Here is an 18,430-nt window from a genome sequence, read left to right on the forward strand (position 1 = left end):
CTCTATCAGAGGCAGCACAGTTTTGGAGCTTGCTGTCACCTGCATTTTTCTCCTCTCTCATGTTTTTGAACAAGTGGTGTTGGATGTCTCGGCCAAAGGGCCTGCAGCTGTGCCAAAGCAGGACGAGTCTTGTGAGGTGAAAAACCGCTGCTGGAATTCGATTAGATGGATGGCTCCTGGCTCTCTGCAACACTGCATACAACCTCGATCAGCCCCAGGTTATCAGACGTGTCAGATATGTTAAAGCTGTGTTTGAGTCATACAGAAATGTGTGATTTGAGACAGTAACTTGGTAGTTATCTGACATGCGCTGGCTTGTAATCTCCAATATTTGTGTACACTAGTACTTGGGAAGTTGCTCCTTCATTCAAACAGGTTTTTAATGTTTACAGTGCAGGAACCTGGAAGGTGGCCAATGAAACCAGTTTCAAAATTGCATTCAACTAAAGCACAAGATGGCCTAGCTGCAGACACACATACGCAGTAAGACCTCTGTAGAGAGATAGCACATAACAAGAAAACACGTCCTCTCACCAGCAAAAGTTGGTCTTCTTTGTGTTTTATTTCCTGTGAATTAATAAACTGGTTCAAAGACATATATAAAGTTTTAAAAGTTAATAGAGGTTCTATATAATATTCTAAATTGCACACTTTGCAAGTGATACATGTTAAAAAGAGATGTTAAATTGGATCTGAAAAGTTTGTAATTAGTTTGGATTTTAAAAGTTAGTATAAAGTTATTTAAGTCTTCACCAGTTCAAATGTTTGCAATGCTTCAGTCAAATTAAGTCATAAATGTTTATTAACATTGTTAACAGACTATGCCTAACTTGAAAACCCCAATTGTATATATTTAAATACAGGTAGAATAAAACACACAATAAACCAATAAAACAGTTGATGGAAGTGATGGAATATACAAGTACATTTACGTAAAGTATTGTAATTTAGTCTTCATATTAAATACCATGTAGTTTTGTGTTAAACTGCTCAATGACCTCGTCTTTCTCCTCTGCCGTCCTTCGTCAGCAGCACAGTTAATACATCCATGATGCTAAACATTTGCCTTAAAATGTGCAGTTGTTGGGAGCAGGCAAGGGTTGTTTTAACTGAGAATTGATCCCATGGGCCAAATTTAAAAAAAAAAAAAAAAAAAGTAAAACAAGTATTGCAAAATGGAAAAGGGGCTTTTATCTGGTCAAAGGCCAAAGGTCTGTGGTCGTGCCTGTTGTCTCTTGCCTTACATATACACCAGCAGCTGACTATTTATGGACATAGGCTTGTGAGTTTGGTTCATTTATGCTTTGTGTGCCCAGAGGAAGTGGACAGTTCTCTGAAAATTGTATTTATGGAATCAAGTTACCGTCTTGAATTTCGGGAAATTTCATTGAATTACCTCTGGGGAATTTTAGCACTGACTGAGCTTCAATTTAAGGAAATACCCCAAGAGTGTCTTTTCAGTTCTCTTGATGTAAACTCCATTAGTGTAACCTTAAAATTCTGCTAAAGGTTTGATAAAAATGTGTAGACAGGTGGCATGTGGTCTTTCACTAGTGGGCTGCAATTGAGAAACAAGTATAGACATCCTGCCATCTTTACTGTCACGAACTTCCTCAAAACTACAAATAATGAGAAAGATTGATGCTTCAGAGCAGTTATTTCCTGCTTTGGTTTCATGCCTTCGTTGGCAGGCATTTTCTGGTTTTGCTATTCTTGGTTGTCTTAGATTTTGTCATGGTTTAGTTAGTTTAGTGTAGTTTAGTTATCCTAATTTGTATAAAAACAAAATGTGCATATCTTTCGAGATATTCCCTGGCAGTGTTTGTTTTCTGACCTTTGGTGTGAAAAAAACTAAGAGTGTACGGAACACTTGTGTATGCTATGGAAGTTCATTATAGCCAGGATAATAAAATAAATAGATAAAAAGTTATTCCTGATAAAGAACAAAATAATTACAGTGTGTAAAAAAAAACACAAAATAGCAACTTGACTTAATTTTGACCTACATTAGCCACATGGCTCTAGGGATAGCAATGTTGGTTGGTCTATTGGTGGGTTGGGCCGTGTTGTTGGATTGCCTTTAAATGTGCACACATGTATTTTCCTGATAAATACCACCGACTTTGGTGACCTCCTGACTTTTCCTCTACATTCCTCGAGGTTCAGATTTGTGGTCAAAACTGAACTATTTTAGCAGCTATTGGATGGATTGTCATAAAATTTATTACATTTGCATCTATTCTGGGATTAATTGTGAGGGTAAACAAGTAAACAACTTTTCATCTAGTGACATTTCATCCAGTGAGCATGTTAACACGTAATACTAAGACGGTGAACATTAGAACTACTAAACATCAGCATGTTAGCACTGACATTGTGAGGGTGCTGAAAGAAACAGTTTAAGATGGTTAAACTGGTTGGCCAGCTTTTTTGACCAGCTTAGGGTATGTTTTTGCATCATTTTTGATGGTTTAGCTGGTCCTACCAGTTTGTGATGGTCATTCTAGCTGGTTTATCAGTTGAACTTCCTATAAAATCGAAACCAAATCCATGTCCTTGAGTATGGAGAAATAAGTGTTATGAGGGGGAGGTATGAAGAGCGAAAGGCATAAATCAGTCTTCTGTCACGTGTCATAAGTAAAGATAAATGTGCACGGCTTGATAGGCTGCTACACCAGCATGCCAAACGGTCAAAGACCAGCAAGAACTGCGTCATTACCATCTAAGACCATGTTCAACCAGCTAAAGCCGGCTACAGCCAGTTCCAGCATCAGCTGAAAAATACAGAAGTTATGCTTTGAATTTCAAGTTAAGTAGCAGTAGTAGTACTTATAAAATTATTAAGGAAATTTTTTGACTTACTAAGTCTAACGTCTAACTTTTCACCTTTTTTTTTTTTGTTTTTGCAGAAACGATCTTCCGTAGTAAATAGGTTTTAATCTGGTTCAACTGGATTTAGTCAATGTACGTAATGATCATTCAATGAACCGAGCAGGCTTTGAGAAAAGAAGACAGACAGGTGGCAGGAAAGAACAAACCTATGTTGTTGTGGTGCTGGATGGATCACATTCATGCACACACATGCACAAAGAATGCCATTAAACCACCTGCAGCCAGACGCCTTTCGGAGCGTCACTGCTGGCTCTGTGCCCTTTCCCTCCCATCCTACGCGTCTGCACAAGACCATAACATCTGCTGACTGATGGTGACGGTGCCAGCTCGAGCTGCTTTGTTTCTCTTCCACCCCTCTGAGCCTCGTCCAGGTGTAGGGAAGTCAATGTACAAAGCTGGAAATGCTATAAAAAGTAATGTGAAGAATGTAAATGTAGAATTTTTTGTAAAGACCTTTAGATATGGAACAAACTTTCCACATCTTTTAGGGAATGTACTGGCGTGAAATTCAATGACTGGCAATGGCACAGCTGAGCACACCTCTTTAGAGGTTGTATAACAGCTTCTCGCATTGCAAATTACATTCGAACCCGATCCTCTTTTCCATTCAGGTTTGTACGATTAAATTACACAGTTTTTTTAAATTCATTCTTAAATACAGGTTGTGTCAGTTCTTGTTAATTATCTTTAGATCTGAATATTTGCTGCTTTGTGTGAAAGCACACGTGGTCTGAGGGTGGAGATTTGACAAGACATTCTGCGCTGCTGTCAAAAAAATATTGCAGAGAAACTAATCACTCTCTTCTCTTTTTTTCAGTTTATCGCAGAGCTTTCCATCTTAAACAAGGATTGACTTCGCAAAATATCTTCAGTTCCCCATTGACATGTAAGTCATTTGTGAGCTTTCAGTGTTCTGTTTTCATGCTTTTTCACAGAGTACTGGATTTCTCATTTGAGATACAAAACCAAAATCCATGACTCAACACTAAATGCTGAAATATGTAATTATAGCTGCTTCGCTTTGCTGTTATTTTCTATCACCAGCGGCTTTTTTTTTTTAATGAGTCCGTGGAGCTAAAATTAAATGAAAGAGCTACTGTGTGGTTTAGTTCTACTCAACAAGAATGATGCATGCGCTTCAGCGGATCATCACAAAGAACAAAGCGATGTTTATGTTGGGTAATAGAAAGGGTGTATCCTGACTAAACAGACCAGTGTCATGTGAATTCATCAAGGAGTTGTGCCACTTTTCCTGGCATAAGCTGTTGAACCTGACTAATACGGAAGCTGGGCTCAGATAACAGTGCAGTCAGCCATTGTGTAAATAAAACCAAACTGCTCCAACCAGAAAATAGGAGGCATCTCAAATGTAAGTATCCAAAAAAACTTTTGTTGAACTATGTTTCAGCTCAGAGAAATGCAGGTTTGTGTTAAGACTGTCATTGTCGTCGTCTAATATGTTACTATTTACTAAAATGTTAATGTACCACATTATTATGTTCTCTATTCACCTCCCATATTTACCTCTTCTTTTACTCTCTGATTACTCCTCATTTGCCTCGGGCCATTTGCACCGTTGATTTTCTGCCTTTGTAACAATAGATCGAGTGATGGACATCTAGATATTCAGAAATTTATTATGTCTGTAGTTCTCCTCATCCCTGTAAAGCCTTTTTGCATCTTTACGCTCACAGTTCTGACAAGCCGCAACTTCCCTGTTTTGCTTTACTTGCTCCGCTCTGATAAACAGCACGCAGGTTTATCAGAGCGGAGCAAAATAAGCAACTAGACCAAAATAGAGCGGAAATATAGATTTGATATTGGACTGACATTCCTCAGGCAGCCATGCAGAAACACAATTTTTAAATGAATATTTTGTAACTGCTCGATGTGTTAAAGGGTCCATTTTTAATTAAAAGGATTTTTCACCCCAAAAATCTAAAATATACGTTTTTTCTTTTACCTGTAGCGTTGATTCTCAGTCTAGATAGTTTTGGTGTGAGTTGTTGAGCGTTAAAGATATCGGCCATAGAGGTGTCTGCCTTCTCTTCAATATAATGGAACTAGACGGCACTCAGCTTGAGGTGCTCAAAGTGCCAAAAAACTGTCTGAAAACTCAACAGCAATGTCTCAATCATGACCCGGTTAGTAAAGATAACCCACAGACATTGCTGTGAGCAGTTTCATGTAGAAACTACTTTCTTTCTACTGAACAACACCTGCCAACTGTATTAGATTGACGTATGACGTGTGCATTTGTTCATGGACGAGAGGCTCTCGCCTGTGACAGCGTGAGACGTAAACATTAGTGGCATCCTCTAACGTTAGCTAGCTCACTGGCGCTATGGAGCAGGCAGTAGATGCAAGCTTCCCTCTGCACGGTAATGCTGTTGGCAGGTGTAGTTTGGTAGAAAGAAAATAGTTCCCAAATGAAACTGCTCACAACAAGTATAAAAAAAGATAAATGTAGCTAATGTGATGTCACCGATTGGTTCGCGGACTCTCATTTAGAAGCCTCGAGTTCAGCATTTTGCATTTGTCATCTTTGGGTTTTTTTGTTCTGGCAACAGAGATTACGAAGTATGGATGAGGGGGTGGAGCTGTGGAGGAGCTGACCTCGCAGACAGCCCGAAACTCAAAGCAACCATATTATTAATTATGCAGATCTTTAAGCCTTAAGAAATGTAAACGGGTAAATAATATAAAAATTCAACCCCCGTACAGATGTCATGAGCAATAGAGACCAAAACGGTTTTTGCACCAGGTTTTAAACTTATTTTTTATGCTGAAAAAATTTGGCATTTTAACATCAAGGGCTATAGGGATTTACTAGTTTTTGAAGCCGGCCTCAAGTGGCCACATGAGCCTACAGTTTTTGGCACTTTTGCTTTTGCTTTGGTTTTTAGCTTCTGAGGTTGCTGCTTGATCACAACAAGGTCTGTGCATTATCTTGAGTAACTGGGTCATGATTTCTGGAAAGAGACATTGCAGTTGAGTTTTTATTGTATTGTATTGTATTGTATTTTGGGGCTTTGAGCACCACAAGCCGAATGCCATTTAGTTACATCATATTCAAGACAGCGCAGATGTCTCCAAGGCTGATAGCTCCAACACTCTGCAACTCACACCAAAACAATCTAGATCGATAAATAGCGCTACAGGTGAGAGAGAAAATCTGTATTTTTGATTTAGGATTGAACCGTCCCTCTAACATGTTCACCATATCAACTCAAAAAGTAATAATGTGTCAGTGTCAAGTTTACAACTTGTTTCTGCTGCCCCCAAAGTGGCTGAATCAATGAATACAGGCATTAACAGCATACAAGCACATGACTCGCATATTGTTTTCACGCCAGCGCTCTATCTCTCAGCATGCCTCCATATCTAAACTCTCACACCATCTCTCACCCCTCTCTGTGACCCAGCAGCTGTGGCTCCCTCAAGTCCCTCTGTTAGTGGGGTATTATTGTCTGCAACTGCCTCAGACCGGTCACATGGTAGTCAAGTGACAGGGCTCAGGTTACTTTGTGCTATTGATGTCTGATTTCCAGACGCAAGCGTTAACCAATAGTGTACTGAGCTTGTTTCCTCAAAACAGCAGAAGTGAAAACAGAGGTATCTTTATTTGCACTCAGCAAAAGCTTGAGGAGTCACCAGTCCAGTACCAGTTTGAAAAGCAAAAAACCAAGAACTCAGATTTTTTTCACACTTTACAGCATGAAGTAACACTGTATTTGATAAATAGTAGTATGTTGGATGTATTTTAAATACCCTCAGAACTCCAAAACCCTCTGTCAGGTTTGAAAGGCATATGTTCTTTAAAAAGTGCCCAAATTACTCTATTTTTCATCATCAGATTTTCACATTTCCGCAGCCCTTCAACAAGAAATAAGCACTTTGTTTTGGTGATAACTATCTCTGCCCTGCTGTTTGCTCACTGTTTTGGCTCCAACACTGCCTACATTTGGTGTGACTATTTAAAAATATGGTTATTTATGGATGAGGGAGGGTTATGCCTCTTCCCCAGCACTCAGGGAGGCTCAAGGAAAAAAGATTTGTGCCTTTGGTGAGGGTAATAATATAATAAAGACAAAATTCACACCCCAGCCACCCCACTCCTCTGATAAATAAAGTACAATCCCTAAACAACATGGCTTTAGAGGCATACTAATGTAACTGTCATTTAAGGACATCTGCCCTGTCGCTGGCAGAATAACATGTTGGCGTGGTACATTTTAGCTAACCACAGATGCATCATTTGTATATCTCAAACATATCATATTACCATGTCTAAAGCGATGTAGTTCAGATTACATGTTATGAGCTGAGTTTCTCACCTGTAGGGGGATCAGATGGTGTATGGCGTGACACCTAGTCGGAACAGCTGCCAAGCCGCTGTTCAAGGCCAACAAACAATAACAGCAGGTGTTTTTATGGACACAGTGGTGACATTATCTTTTCCCAGTCAAGTGGTTTTGTGCCTTCTCCTAATGTTAACCACAGCTTTGTCACAACATAACATTTCTTTGCCTCTAAGTTTCAAAATATCCACTACATATGAAGCAGGGAAAAAAAGATTTAAAATGTACACATGTAAAATATCCATTTTTTTTCTTTGCAGAAAAACACAATGCCAACATTTATTCTGGTGACTGGGTTTGGACATTTCCAAGTCTTAATATACAACCCCAATTCCAAATAGTTTTGGAATAACATTTAACTTTGAAAGTGAAATATCTTGTCTCTGTGCTGTATTCAATTGAATATAAATCAGAAAAGATTTTCAAATCATTGTATTCTGTTTTTTATATCTGTTGTATACAGCGTCACAGTTATTTTTTTTTAAATCAGGGTTGTATTAGGCAGTTATCATAACTTCTGTACACTGTATGATTTGTTTCGTTTTACTATGATCTAACCATATTTAACTAGGTAGCTATCTTAAAGGGCTGTGTTAAGCATACTAAACACATACTCTGACACAAAAAAACTGAAAATTGGAAACGTGTGGGGAACAGGGGATAAATTATTAAATGTGCGGGAAAACCAAGGAGAAAAAAAAATCTGAAAGATAAATAAAGGTGTAAAATACATCCAGTTTTAATGACTTTAATTTAATTTGATTTTTTAACTCAACGAAGGTTAAAGGTTTTATGAAGGTTAAAAACTTTCTGTTTCTCTTTATATATTTTTCATGAAGTAACTTATTGTGTAACACTGATATATGTATTTTATTTTTGACTTGGCCTTATTCAGCCTCCCGCCTGAAGACTGTGGTTTAATATATTTTTTTTAACTGATATTTATCTGACGTATTTGACAGGAAGGTGCTGTCACATAAATATAGCTGTTATGTGGGTGTTGCTGTAATGAACATGTTATGTTGTGCTGTGACGAGATTAAGCTCTCTTTCTTTACAACAAATAACTCCCTAAATTTCTTCCGCTGGTGTCCGACAGACCACATTTGAAGGAGTAAATACTTTTTAATATCTGTGATGCTGCCCCATAAGCTCGTACTATAGTTGCAGCTGCTGGGTGGAGATACTGTATTGAAACTGAACCAGTCTTCCCAAATCACACAGACGCCTTTTACCACATAAGTACAGAGAGTGTTTTGTGCTGATGGCACAGCATTGTCAGGGGTTGTTTTGCTAGAAAAACAGGAAACGTTATCCTTCCTCAGTGAAACTAGTTTAAAGGGAAGATACAGTTTAGCTGGTAATATACATTAAAGAAGCAGTTCAGCCCAAAAGCATAAAATGCATGTTTTTCCTCCTTACCTGTAGTCCTGTTTATCAGTGTAGATTGTTTTGGTGTAAGTTGTTGATTATTGGAGATATCGGGCGTAGAGATGTTTGCCTTCGCTCCAATATAAAAGAACTGGATGGCACTCGGCTTGTGGTGCTCAAAGGTCCAAAAAACTGCATCTGAAAAACTCAACAGCAATGCCTCTTTGCAGAAATCATGACCCAGTTACTCAGGATAATGTACAGACCTTGTTGTGAGCAGTTTCATATAGGAACTATTTTCTTTATCATATATATCACTGCACAGAGGGGAGTGTGCATCTACTGTTAGCTAGAATGACTCAGCTAGCTGTGGTTGCAGTTCACCATTCGTGCAAAAGTACAGTTGGCAGGTGTAGTTCAGTAGACGAAAATAGAAGAAAATGAGACAGTTAACAAGAAATTAACCAAAATTGAAAGAAATATCAGAAAACTAGCAACAAAAGAAAAGACAAATGGTTAAAAAACAACAAGGAAATGACCTGAAAAATGTGCTATAGATGTATATACAAAAAAGTAAATATATATTTCTGTATTTTCTGTAGTTTTAAAAAATCTAATGATTCTCTCTCTATATCTCTCTCTTAACTCTGTCAGCTCTGTCAGACTTCCTGTCAGCTTTTCCTAATTTATTACAATTTGTGGGACATCTCTTGCCAAGTTGCTCTTCGCCTTTTTAGCCCTGTTTTTAAAAGAAACGAAAGCACTTTGCTTGAATTTTAAAGGTTTAAATGCTTGGGAAAGGCATTTGAACAAAGCATGTCACGCCAGGTTTCAAACAGTTAATGGAGTTGTGGTAAACTGTCAAAGGTCTTGATCCTCAGCATCATTCAGCTTCTAACAGTCCATGCTCTGTGCTTATATGAGCTACTGTAGCGCGTTCTTATTTCCTCCAGGAGATCTAAAATATCTCTGATTCTGATATTATTTCATTTATTAGGATTTAGGTGTGTTGTCTTTGCTTGTGCAAGCTACTTTCAGTCACATTAATCATTACCATGTCACAGAAAATGGACTTTACTACCAAAAAGACCCTCATGAGTTGGAAGGTCAGACATAAGTCACTTGTCCATTAACAGGGGCACACAGTGTTTCACACCTAACTATTTAAGGCTGTTGAGAGCAGAGCTTGACTCGAGGCGAAGAGACCACTGTCATGGTTACATAGCCCTACACTCTGCACACAGGTGAACTGCAGGTCAGAGCAAAAAAGGATTACTGTCAACCTCAGTGAGTAAACATATGACTCATTGCCTTCATTCCTTCCCAGACTGATAATGGTTGCTTTTTGTGTGGCTTAAATTGCATTAAGCCTGCTTTGACAAAAAATCCACAAAGCAGATGGAATTAAAAACCTAAGTCCCTTAATTTATCCCTAATTTATCTTGTAATTTGAGAGGGCATGCTGCCTCACTCCCTTGATTTTTAAATTTCCATAAAAACAAACTAAACCAGTAAGGTCTCTATGTGGCTTTAAGGGACTGTTATTTTTAAGAGGGGAGGGGGTGGTGCAAAATATGGGAGGCATGCCAAACCATTTTTTGAAAACACCGGGGAGGGACTTGGCTCAAGGGAGAGACATACCATCTTTAAATTAGGGCTGCAAAATGATTAATTTTTAAAATCAAGATTAATCATGTTTTCAGTTCCATTATTTTGCATTTTAAAACAGTTTTGAAGTCCATATTGACAAGGTGAAGTATTCTTACCCAATTGTCCTGATAAGGAATCAAATGATGGCAAAAAATTGCATGGGACTAGCAAAAAGTGGACATGTCTAAACAGGAGACTGATTGGTACCCACAGAACCTGTTTTCATTCAGATATCTTGAGGTCAGAGGTCAAGGGACTCTGCTGTTTGTCAGGCTTTTTCCATTGCCAAAATTTAGCCTAAGTTTGGAGCTTTTTTCAGCCCCCTTCCTGAGAAGCTAGCAATTAACACGATCAAAAACAAACAAAACATGTTATGTATGGACTTTAATTCCTCACGATTAATGCGTTAATGCTAACAGACCTGCTTTAAATGGTTTTATTTTGTTTTTATTTCAAATACCCTCAGAACCCCAAAATCTGTAAGTGGGTTTAAAAGCATGTTTTATTTAAGAATCAAAATAACACCATTCATTATGGCCAGAAACTGTGAAATATGTCTATTTATGATAAGGGGTTGTCATGTCCTCTAGTCACTCAGGGAGGCCCAAGAAAAAATATTGTACCTCCAGGGAGGGTCATGATGAAAAAAAAAACAAAACCAAAAACAAAACAAAACAAACAAAAAAAAAGGTGTCACGCCTCAGCCACCCCACTATTCTCATTTAAAAAAGTATAGTCCCTAAGTGATTCAGATTATAAAATACGAAATACGTTATAGAAATGAGAAATCTGGTAGTACGTATGAAATGATGTGCGATGTTGAACGGCTGCTGGCAGAGACCATAACCCGGCTTCAGGCTAATCACTGGTCTTCTATCTGCAGTGTAAGCACCGTACTTGTGACAACCTGCCTGCTGCCTTTCCTGCTTACAAGCCCCGACCCCCCACACACATAAACAAGCTCGCCGGCATTTTTGCAGCTGCTTTGCTGACCTCCTGCAGTCCTACTGAGACTCAAACATCAAGTATGTGCGCACACACACACACACACACACACACACACACACACACAAGGATGTGAAAGAACGTGTGTTTTGCATGAGTGTCAGAGACAGAGAGTCTAGATGTGTAAAGGTGTGAAAGTGTGAGTTGATAAGTGCATTGACACATAGAGAGAAGTACGGGTGACGACAAGTTTTGTGCTGTTTCCCACACTGACTTAGAAGCTCAGTTTGACTGCTGTTTGTTGCATCACATGTTGTTTCCTATAAAATATTTTTAAAATGTACTAGATATTGCAGGTATTTTCTTCTGTGTTTTCTCATTCGTCTTTATTTCTGGCCTTACTGTTACCCATCATTTTTTATTTTTCCTACAATTCTCCCTGCATGTGATGCTGATATCAAAGCTAATGAAGGAATGATAATATGCATCCTGTCTGATGGAAATGTTTATACTCCTCATTTCCTATTCAAACTACATGTACTGTGCTGCTTTTGAGATAATACAGCACTGTTTCTGTTTCTTACCACTGGGACTTCCTGTTGTTGCCACCTCATTAAGCAGCAGACGGCAGCCTATAGGTTTCCCCCAGGCTCTACTTTGGCCCTTTATTATCACATGATGGATCGAGCCCGTAATCTTCTGAGCAATCTTGTGTCTGCAAACACGCAATCTGTCCCAACAGTTCTGGCAGACTGGAGACACGTTGTGTGACACTATTTCTACACAAATAAATTGCCATATTTTCCACTTTGTAAAGATCACTGTTGTTTGATGAAAAGATTTTTTTAATGCAGCCATTACAAACTGATGTAGAAACCCACGTTGGTCAGCATGTGGTCTGCATGATCCAGATCTATGACCTTATCCTTGCTGCTGTTCTTTGTGTGTTGTGGCGTTATAGCTTGAAGGGATATTAAATACCATTTTGCAAATGTCACGCTGATGAGCATTGTGCTACTTTGCTGCAACAAGCACGCTATTCTTATGCCTGATGCTTAGTTTTATAAGACAATCTGCCTCGTGCAACCGCAGTCTTACGTTATCCTCATTGACTCATTTGTATGTTAAGAGAAAAAAACAAGTAAAGTCAAAGGTTCTGAACCATCTAATTCAACTCTTACCCAATTGTGCTGAATGATGAATCCCATTTGATCATGAGTAACCTGTTAGCAGAGGTAATGCTTCCCGAAAGCTACATGAGAACAATTTGTGCCGTGTGCCAATTCCACACTATAAAACTACGAGTAAATGTCCTGCACTGAAAGTGTTACTTAAAGCTTTAGTGTGTACAAATTAGAGGCATTTAATAGCAGAAATGGGACATAATATTTCTAACTATGTTTTCATAGTTTATAATTGTTGTGATATCTTTACCTCGGAGTGAGCTGTCTGTATCCACATAGAGAGCAGGCCCTCGTCCATGGAGTCTGCCATGTTGTTTCTACAGTAGCCCAGAACAGACAAACCAAATATCGGCCCCAGATATGGACCTTTGTGTTTTTCCATGGGCCACAGTAGTTCTTCTGCATGCTTGGCACACAGGAGAAGCTTCAGTTCTGTGAAAAAAATAAAAAAAAATAAAAATACTCCTGCTGAAAATTTTAAATCAATTTTACAATTCAAAAATAATAAAAATAAATAAACACAACAACAATGCACTGTAGTAAACAACATTGTCTAGTCTAGATATTAAGTCATAACAAATTTTCAAAAGTTCCCAGGCAAACTGAGAAACAAACATTACGTCTCCATGTTGGAAATATTTCATGTGAAGACACGTCATATCAAATTTCTACTTTTGCCTCTTTTCTCTCTCTCCTGTCTTTCTTTCTGTCTCTCTCTACATCTGATTTCCCAGATGTGCTGTGAAATAATACTACGTAACCAGAAGGCAGTGATTTTTTAACTGTACTTTTAAAGTGTTACAGGCCAAACAGATTTTCTTGTCATTGGTTAACAAATCTCAGCAGACAGTCTGTACTGTTTGTGTTTAATTGGCATCACCTGTGGCTCCATTTTCTGTTATTCAAATCCTTCCTGTTATTGGTTAACTAATGTTTGCAGAGAGCACTAAAAGGACAGAGACCCCGTAAAATCCTGTCTTCGGCTTTCGTCTCTCTTTTGGAAATACAGATTATGTGAGATTTTGATCATTTCTGTCATTCAGCGGTACCTGCACTCTGTTTGATACTAATACTGTGGATTAAGGATTTGACAGCCACAGCTGAGAAGGTAATGTGTACTTCTGCCTTTGGGGAAATTTAAGGTCATAAACCACAGAGACTTATTTCATGATTTAGAAGAATTTTTGTAAAATATTTAAGGTCCAGTGTATAGGATTTAGGGGGGTATATTAGCGGAAATAAAATACAATTTCATAAGTATGTTCTCTTTAGTGTATAATGACCTGAAAATGAGAATGAGCGTTTTTAGATGACCCTTTATATCTACATAGGGAGTAGGTCCTCTTTCACAGAAACACCGCTTTAAATCAGAGTCCATTTCTTTTAGAAAGGGTTAGAACTTTGTGTGTAATTCTGTTTCAGATAAAAAAAACCTACTGAATGTTTGAATCTTTGGTTGTTGGCGGAAAGCTGAACACAAATTGCATTGCAAGTATATACATGTCCTACAAGACAACAAAAGACAACACATAAATAAACACAGACACACAAACATGTAATCGATAAGCAGTCCCACTTTTCCTCTACTACGTTCCTGTTAGCAGGTGCTGAGCTGGCGACAAAACAAACACCATCAGAAAAATACAGATTCATAACATTTATGCTTTGTGTGTTTTTACTGGTTTACTTTGTCCATGTATTTTGGAGAGGGACCTCTGTGATTAACCTCCTGAGCAATGAACACTGAAGGAATCCTCACTGGGAGTTCACGCTTGGCACAATAGAAAAGTTTCAGCTTGTTGCAATTTGCTTTCCTCACCGCTAGATGTCACAAAAGTGTACACACAAGGTGGTTGTATAACACAGATTTGCACAAAATTTACACAATGCTTTCGAAATGTTGATTGAGTGATGTTATGCAACTTCTCTGGGATAATATTCCAAGATAGTCCACAGTTTCACGGAGTAATTGTGGATTCAAAACCTCTGAATGATTGGGTCAACTTTTGAAGAGTTATGTGATGCAGTAACTTGCTGTATCATGCAGGAGGGAGCCAGTTCCTACTGCCAAGTTCATAGCCATAGCATCATTTGACCTTCAAAAGTGAAAAAAAAAATGTTTGCATTGCAGTTACCATCTCATGCGAGCATAAAAACTTTTTTTCAATAAATATAAATTTATTCAAAATTGACATGTTTCCATTAGGTGTATCTTATATTCCCAGTTTCAATTTGTGCAATTTGAGTGCAATGGAAAACTCGCCTACTGCTCCTTTAAACAACAGTAATAGAAAGTGTTACACAAAGTCATATGTAAAAGGTGGTATCTGGGTTAAAGGAAGACAACCAAAAGCCACATCCTCACCCTAGAGGCACCACTCAGCTGCCTGCTCATGTAGACAGTCTTACACTATCAGACATGATCAAAAAGAGAAGGGTAAAAACATTTTTAAGGCCCAGACAATGCGTGCTAGTCATCTTTAAAAGTATTCCCTCATGGAGACATAATGTTTGTTTCTCTGTTTGCATGGGAATGTTTTTCAATGTTATCTGTCTCCTAAGATACAGTATCTGCAGGAGCATAGATAGAGACTTAAAACAAAAACAGGAATTATTGTGAGCCAAGAACGAAATCATGACCTTGGCCTAGTGGGGCTTAAAATAAGCTCCCAGGTGCACAACGGGGAAGAAAGTGACCGTAAGCTGTACAGTCCGAAAGAAAGCCATGTACATTATGTTAAATGTGTCCAGTAATTTAGTATTTCACACGTTGCAAATATATAATATTTTGTCACACTGGAAGGCTTTCCTTGGATGCTGAATGTGCAAGGTCCGACACTTGCTTTCATACACTTTTATTTAATAAAACTCAAGGCTTTTTTGCAGGAGTTGTAGCAATGGGATAACGTTTTAAAATCTGATTAATAATGCTCAACTTTTGACATACATTAACTACTGCATTATCATTAAAGAAATGACATTATGGGAAATGCAGTTATTTGGTTTCTTGCCAAGAGTTAGACATGAGGATCGATACCACTTTCAGGTATAGAGCTGGAGCCAGCAGGCAGTGACCTGAGCATAGCAGCTGCAGCTCATAACTCACAGAAAAACATCCTGTCAGTGTTACATTTGATATTGATAAAATGACCAAACTGTGTTATTTATTGTGCGCTTTAGAGGAGCTGGTAGACTTCTGACTGTAGCTTCATATTCAATGTATGCAAGAGTGTTATTAATCTTCCCATATCGCTCTAAGAAAGAAAACGAGTCGCTCTCCAAAATGTCAGACCATGGCTTTTAAAATTTTCCCATGAAGGATAGAGTATCTATAAACAACACAGAAACCTAGATGAAAGCTAAATACAGCTGTCTTAATCTGTTGATTCATTATTGAATAACCCGACCCTGCTTTCTTGTGTTTACTTTAATTGTAGTCTTGAATAGACACATTGCTTGTGTTTAATGAAGTCATGCATGGAAGAGAGATTGGGTCTAATTGTTTGAACGGGAGAGAACAGATAAACTATGAGGAAAATAAACAGAGAGGGAGGAAAGAATGTGAATGAGGTCTCTGTCAGGGCGGGCCTTTTTAAGTGTCGAAACTCTTGACTTGAAAGGTGAATATACTGCTCATCTCGCTGACTGCCCGTTTTTTTTCTTTTTTAAGATAATTTTTTGGGAGTTTTTGCCTTTAATGATGGAAAAGCTGCAGATTAATACAAAAGGTGGGTGAGAGAGATGGGGAATGATGTGCAGCACAGGACTGTGGGTTGGTGTCAAACCTCGGCTGCAAAAGACTATATGGGGAACAAACTCTACCAGGTCACCTCAGGTCACCCGAGCTTTGGCTATTTTATAGAATGCGAATCATTAGTCTAGAAAAAGCAAAACACACTTGCTGTAGTGTCCTACTGCCTTGTGTATGAGATACCTGAAACCAGGACCCTCAAGTTCACTGCACGTTCATGCAAATGCATGTGTATGTGCTTTCAGGGGACAGTTATTTCGGCGCTCTGAACACCTAACAAGTGCAACTTTTTCAGCAGGTGAAAAGTCACGTTTTGTCTTCCAATATTTACCAAAACATAGTTAATCTGAGAGCTGTATAACAACGCTACATCACATAAGACCACCCAGCTAGCAGGGAACGTTAATTGATTAACGTTATTACAAGTTGCAATACTTTTTAAAGAAAAAAATTCAATGTAATGTTCAGAGAATGTTTTACGGACATTTATGATTATAAATAATGTCCCCTATAAGGTAAAATGCTGACTAAGCCGTAATGTTATAACTGCAACATTCTGAGAATGTTTTGGGGATGTTGAGAGGTTTTTTTTTTTTAATGAAAATTTAATGTTATGTGATATGTTAACAAAAAAAGCAACATTTTTTGATGCTACCCTAAAATGTAAACATAATGTTATGTTTCAGTTTGATGGTAGTTTCAGTGCATGCCATGCTAGGCTAACCTGGCTCTAGTTTCATATTTAGTGTACAGACATGAGAGTGATGTCAATCTCCTCTTTTAACTTTTGGCAAGAAAACAAATGTTTCCCCAAATGTCAAACTGTTGCTTTAAGCACTGCACAGCGGCAGTGTGAGATCAGTTTCTGTGTCTAAATTAGCTTAATTTGCAGTTACATCCCTGACTTAATAGTCGTTTCCATTACAGTGGCATAACAACAATCCAAGTTTCTGGCCATGTTGATCACCATGAGCACATTAAAAGTTACTATGTTGATGGAAAAAGCAGAGCTAGAAACAAATGTTAGGCAAATGAGACCATGGCCTAAATTATTACAACACTAAAGGGGACTTTTGTTCCCTCTGACTGATGCAAATTTATCTTTACAGGGTTTTTTCTCGTAGTGTAGACGAGATGATGCATAGTAAATATAGAGAATAAATGGGAAGTGGAAGTGTTGTTCATTCAGACTCCAGTCTGCCCCTGCATCTATGGGATCTATCAGCATCCCATTAGCACTTGTTTATTTCCTGCTGCCTGGCCGCAAGAGCAAAAGCCGTGCGATGGAGCAGATACTTCATCTATGATTCAGACGACAACAATCAATTATTTATTTTGCCACAGTAAAGTCTGGCTCTACTTGTGTAGGAGTTTCACTCAGACAGATGACAAGACCAAACATTAAAAAGTCTGTTTAGAGATATTGTCAGTTATTCTGTTCAGCAGTGAGTATGCTATTTTTGACGTACTGTACTGGGATAAAAATACACTTGTTAATGGTACGGCTCATTGGAAGGTCCCTGCATGCTAAATTTGATGCTGTGATGTAGCTTAGCAGAGGTTAAAGACAAGAATCAAGCTTAAGTTCCATTAAAGAGGGATTCATTACTTAGCGATTGTGGATCATCAGGGTTAGAGGTGACAGTACGCAGATTTTATCACAAGGGGGTTAAAATCTCTGTTGAGCTTCTTTCCAGCAACTGAACTTTTGCACAGCTGTTATCTCTGTATTATTACTTACATGTAATCTGCACAGAAATAACTGCAGTAAACTGGATTCAAAAAAGCTACAATTAAAGCAGGGGTGAGCAGTAACCTAGAAAAGACAAAAAACCCTGGAAGATTTGATCGTGCACCATCCTCCAGCAGCTTGTCCCTCATTGTCCTAACCACCCAATCATAAGCAGACCACGGGCATGTGCACATGCTTCATACATTGTGCCAGTGTTTCCAAATATTGCTTTATTTAATCTTATTTCATTGCAGAGATTCACGCGGCACATTCTCTGTCCCTTTTTTTCCTTCCTCTCTCGCTCTGTTTATTGCATCACTAATGAGACAAGAATTAGCTGGCCAGCCACCCCACAGACCCTCCGCCTCGATCCGCTTTGTCAATGACTGCTTGCCAAGGAGGACAGCAGGCAGTAGCTTGGGTGCCTGACTTTTTGTCAGAAGCTGTAGCAGCTTGAAATTGGCCCATGCTACGTGTGTCACAGCAAAATGCTGGCCAGCAGCAGCACTGGGTCTAACCTGTGTAACGGCAGCAACAGAAAGTTT

At 38.5% G+C, this 18,430-nt stretch overlaps 1 protein-coding gene across 7 annotated transcripts in view; it reads left to right on the top strand.

The window, feature by feature from the left end:
- The first annotated feature begins 3,281 nt into the window (after nt 1-3,281).
- st3gal3b (ST3 beta-galactoside alpha-2,3-sialyltransferase 3b) overlaps nt 3,282-18,430 on the top strand; it is a 77,230-nt gene continuing 62,081 nt past the window's right edge. For 2 of the 7 annotated variants that reach the window (XM_042497152.1, XM_042497153.1), the window contains exons 1-2: nt 4,110-4,261; nt 11,157-11,298. The gene's annotated coding sequence lies outside the window, so the exon portion shown is untranslated. Of the gene's footprint in view, nt 3,504-3,646; nt 3,779-4,108; nt 4,262-11,156; nt 11,299-13,362; nt 13,511-18,430 lie in introns of those variants that run through there. The other 5 variants (XM_042497148.1, XM_042497151.1, XM_042497147.1 and 2 more) reach the window with 5 other exon arrangements.

This window comes from Plectropomus leopardus, chromosome 12 (assembly GCF_008729295.1).
Source record: "Plectropomus leopardus isolate mb chromosome 12, YSFRI_Pleo_2.0, whole genome shotgun sequence".
Lineage (NCBI taxonomy): Eukaryota > Metazoa > Chordata > Actinopteri > Perciformes > Serranidae > Plectropomus > Plectropomus leopardus.